Source organism: Alligator sinensis, unplaced genomic scaffold, assembly GCF_000455745.1.
Source record: "Alligator sinensis unplaced genomic scaffold, ASM45574v1 scaffold134_1, whole genome shotgun sequence".
In the NCBI taxonomy this organism is placed as follows: domain Eukaryota; kingdom Metazoa; phylum Chordata; order Crocodylia; family Alligatoridae; genus Alligator; species Alligator sinensis.
The window spans coordinates 1,216,506-1,220,984 of record NW_005841920.1 but is presented as its reverse complement, the minus strand read 5'-3'; positions in this window follow the sequence as shown (position 1 = coordinate 1,220,984).

Below are 4,479 nucleotides of genomic sequence, written 5' to 3'. Positions count from 1 at the left end.
TAAAAGGAAATGAGATTGGTCAAGCAAGACCTACCCGCAACAAACCCGTGCTGGGTATCCCTCAGGATATTGCCATCAGCTAGTCTGTTAAAGATGGCCTCTTTGATAATCTTTACCAAGACCTTCCCCAGGATAGAGGTCAGGCTGATGGGCCTGTAGTTTGCCGGATCTACTTTCCTCCCTTTCTTGAAGATAGCCACCACATTGGCCTTTTTCCAATCTCTGGGCACTTCACCAGAGCACCAGGAGTTCTCAAAGATCCATGCCAGGGGCTGAGCTATGATGCTAGTCAGCTCCTTGAATACCCTTGGGTGTAAACCATCTGGACCGGGCGACTTGAAGGTATCCAGCCTCTCAAGGTGTTCCTTCATGAGGTCAGTTTTGATGGAGGGTAAGGAATCTCCCTCACCCAGGTCTCCCTGTCCTGTAATGGGCAGGGGCGTCCCATGGGACTGGTGAAAAACTGATGCAAAGTACCCATTTAGCAAGTTTGCTTTTTCATGGGGATCGGTTGTTAGTTGTCCCATCTGGTTTAGCAGGGGTCCAATGTTGCCCTTGCTTTTCCTCCAGCTCCCCACATATCTAAAAAAGGACTTTTTATTGTCCTTGACACTTGTAGCTAGTTGGAGCTCCATCACAGCCTTGGCTTTCCTGGTTCGCTCTCTGCAGGTCCGGACCAGAGCAGTATTCCTCCTTGGTGGTCGTTCCAGTCCTCCATCCTTTGTAGGTCTTCCTTTTAAGATGCAGGACCTCTGGTAGTTCCCTGGAGAGCAAGGGGGCTGCTGTGCCCTTTTGCTGCCTTTCCTCTGAGACAGGATAGTCTTTGCTTGCGCATACAAGATTGCTCCCTTGAGGAGCAACCACTCATCCTGAACTCCCCTCCCTTTTGGGTTGTGGCCCTTTAGGTGATGGGCAGATGATGGCAGAGACAGCATACTACCACAAACAGAAAAAGGTAAACACTGGTCGCTGGAAGTGTAGTTTTCACCTTCTGAATCAGCCACGATGTAAGTGATGATTACTTGAAACGCTGCACTGTGTTTTTGTTTTTCACTCAGCCCCACTTAGTAAGAATGATGTAGGATGGAGGATTACAAAAAAATGCACACAATCCCCTATTCAACCCATCTTTTGCTCCCTGAGCAGTGTCCCTTCCCCCTGTCCTTTTCCTTTTTTGTTTAAATTCCTCTCTATTTTATACCCTTTCTTTCTGCAAACCCATTCATAGCATTTGACAACATAGGCCATTGCCTAAGAAAGCTCATGCGTATCTGAACCAGTTAGTCTCTAATGTGCCTCCCTGCCATATATTCTGGATGGGGCAGTAGTGTAATAAGGGGCAGGCTTCTGGGGCACCAACCATGGGTGCCAACTTAGATGGGGTGCAAGAATGGCAGCAGCTGCCAGCCCATCCCCTGTCATTGCTCCTGCAGCCAAGGACAGAGACCATGGTTATTAATTTATGCCTCTGAGATAGGAATCAGATCCAAAGCTATGTCTATTCATTGGCAATAGAGTGCTCAGTCTCATCACCAGCAAAATAAGCCTCTCATCCAAATGCTGGAGTAAACTTCTCACTCAGAGCTCCAGAAATGTTTTTTCTCATGTGAATATTTTGGAGCCTCTGTTGGTCATGTGTTTCCACTGCTATGTATTCCAACCACTCCATGCTTGTGTAGCAGGCTCACCTTTCGGAGCTTGGGTTGAGTCCCAGGCTTGAGATTTTGCTGTTTTGATTGGTGGGGCGCATCCACCAATCAGAAGGCAGCAAGAGGAGTTAAGTCACACCCCTTTCCTGAGGGGAGGGAGAGAGGAGCTCCCCCTGGACCTGATTGTAGACTGCAACACTGTCAAGTCCAGAAGACTTTAGGGGCAGAGCCCTGAAGAGTATAAAAGGAGCTGCATGCCCAGCATGAAGGAGATGCATCTGGGACAGAAGAGAGAGAAGAGCAGGGTTTAGAAAAGCTGAGAAGAGCTGCTCAGCAGGGCAAAACAGTAGCCCAGAAGTGCCCCTGAAGACTTCCATTGGTGGGGAATGGCATACGTCTCCAATGGCTAGACTCTCGGTGCACAGCACGGTGCATGGTGTCCAGACCCTGGGAGCTGCGTGAGGTGGTTCAGGTCTACAACCTGTGGCATGCAGCCAGAGACACGGTGCACAGGCCAGTGCATGGAGCAGGATCTTTGGAGCCACTTGGGCAGCTCAGGTCCCCAACCTCTGGCATGAGGTTGGGAGCTCGGTGTAGGAGGCACTGCACAGAGGGTCTGGGAGTGGACCAAGCCTGGTGCTGCACAAGGCAGCCCAGGCCTCCAACCCATAGCAGCCAGGGGCGCCAGACGGTGCTCGGGCTACGGAGTCAGCAGACAGGACCGAGCCAGAGGCCCCAGAAGCCCTGCATAGCAGAGCCCTGTTCAAGGGGACAACGACCCCCCCCGAAGCCCACTGCAGGCGAGAAAGCAGCTTGGTGCAGAGGATGAGGGCCACCCTTCAGGCCTGGGAGCCATGAGTTGCAGGGAAAAAGGATTCCCACAGGGGAGGGGGAAGTCCCCATTGGTTAGTTAAGGGCTCCTGAAAGCAGAGGTCCCACTGGGAGGGTCCACCTGAAGTTATCAGCTTTCTCGAAGGGCTGGGGAAAAAGCCCAAGGGCATTGGGGTTTCCCCTTGGGATTAAGTTTATCTTTGAGGTTCTTATGCCAGAGTGGTGTGATGTCGTGCTTATATTTTGTGAACTCTCATGTTTGTAAATTAGTAGATGAGTAGAGTCCTAGGGTTCTTCTGGGACCCGCTTTTGCTATTACTTTACCTGGTGTTTATTTGTATTTATTTGTGGCTTATTTATTGTTCACCTATACTTATCTATAGTTTATCTGTTAATTATCTATGTTTATTTTGGGGTGTATCTGTTTCAGATCAGATACTTACCTGTGACTTACCTGTTTCTGGAGCACTGGTATAAGGTTTTATAGCATTTACCCAGAGGGTATTATGTTATTTGTTTAGATATCATATATATATATATATATATAGTACATATGATTATATTAATGTTTCTTTTCCTTGTGAAAAGTTAATGTAAATAAATTTGTATATACAGGAAACCATCGGTATTCGCAGGTTCAGCATTCACAGTTTCAAATATTTGCGAATGTCGAACCCACATTTTACATACACTTTAAACACTTACCGGAGCTCCTTGGGAGCTCTGCGCTTGCTGCTGCCAAGCTCCCGCTGTTGCCACCATGCTCCCACAGTCACTGCTGGAGCCATGCCCCCACCAGCCACTGAGGGCACTGCGTTCATGAACGCAGCGCCCTATTCACGGATTTCGCCATTCGTGGGGATCATGGGAACGTATCCCCCGCAAATGGCGAGGGTCACCTGTAGTTAAGTTTCCTGACTGTCCTGGCCTGGTTCTATAGGGACGGAGGGAAACTGAGTGGTCTTCAGGTCCTCCACAGCACACCTGCCAGCTAGCAATTCCCTTCAGTTGGAGAAGGGGAATATAGTTTCATAGTGCTTAGGGTCAGAAGGGACCTAAACAGACCATCAGGTCCGACCCCTTGCCCCAGGCAGGAATGGGTGTCGTGGTCATATCACCCCAGCTAAATATCTGTCCAGCCTCCTCTTGAAGACTCCCAAGGTGAGAGGGATCATCACCTCACTTGGGAGCCCATTCCAGAGCCTGGCAGCCCTAACTGTAAAGTAATGTCTTCTGATGTCCAGCCTAAACCTTCTCTCTAACAATTTGTGGCCATTATTCCTAGTAACCCCGGGTGGTGCCCAGGGGGGTTCCCCCTGGTGAGTTTGTAACCAGCCACCAGACCCCCTCTCAGCCTTCTCTTGTGGAGGCTGAATAGGTTCAGGCCTTTTAGCCTCTTCTCGTAGGGCCGGCCCTGCTGCCCCTTGACCATGCGAGTGGCACTCCTCTGGACCCTCTCAGTGCTAGCCACATCCCTCTTGAAGTGCCCAGAACTGGACGCAGTACTCCAACTGCAGCCTGACCAATGCCGCATATAGGAGAAGGATCACCTCCCTGGACTAGCTTGTGATGCATCTGTAGATGCACGACAAGATGCGGTTAGCCTTACTGACTGCTTCCTCGCATTGGAGGCTCATGTTCATCCTGGAGTTAACAATGACTCCAAGATCCCTTTCTGCCACCGTGTTGACAAGAAGGGTGTTTCCCAGCCTATAGGTGTGTTGCTGGTTCCTTCTCCCTAGATGCAGTACCTTGCACTTGTCTGTGTTGAATTCCATCCTATTCTCATCCACCCACTTCTGTTTCCTGTCTAGATCTAGCTGGATTCTGTCTCTTCCCTCCAGCGTGCCCACCTCGCCCCACAACTTGGTGTTGTCAGTGAATTTGGACAGCATGCATTCCACACCCACATCCAGATCGCTGATAAAGATGTTGAACAGTACAGGCCCCAGGACCGAGCCCTGGGGGACTTCACTGCCCACATCCTTCCACTTCGAAA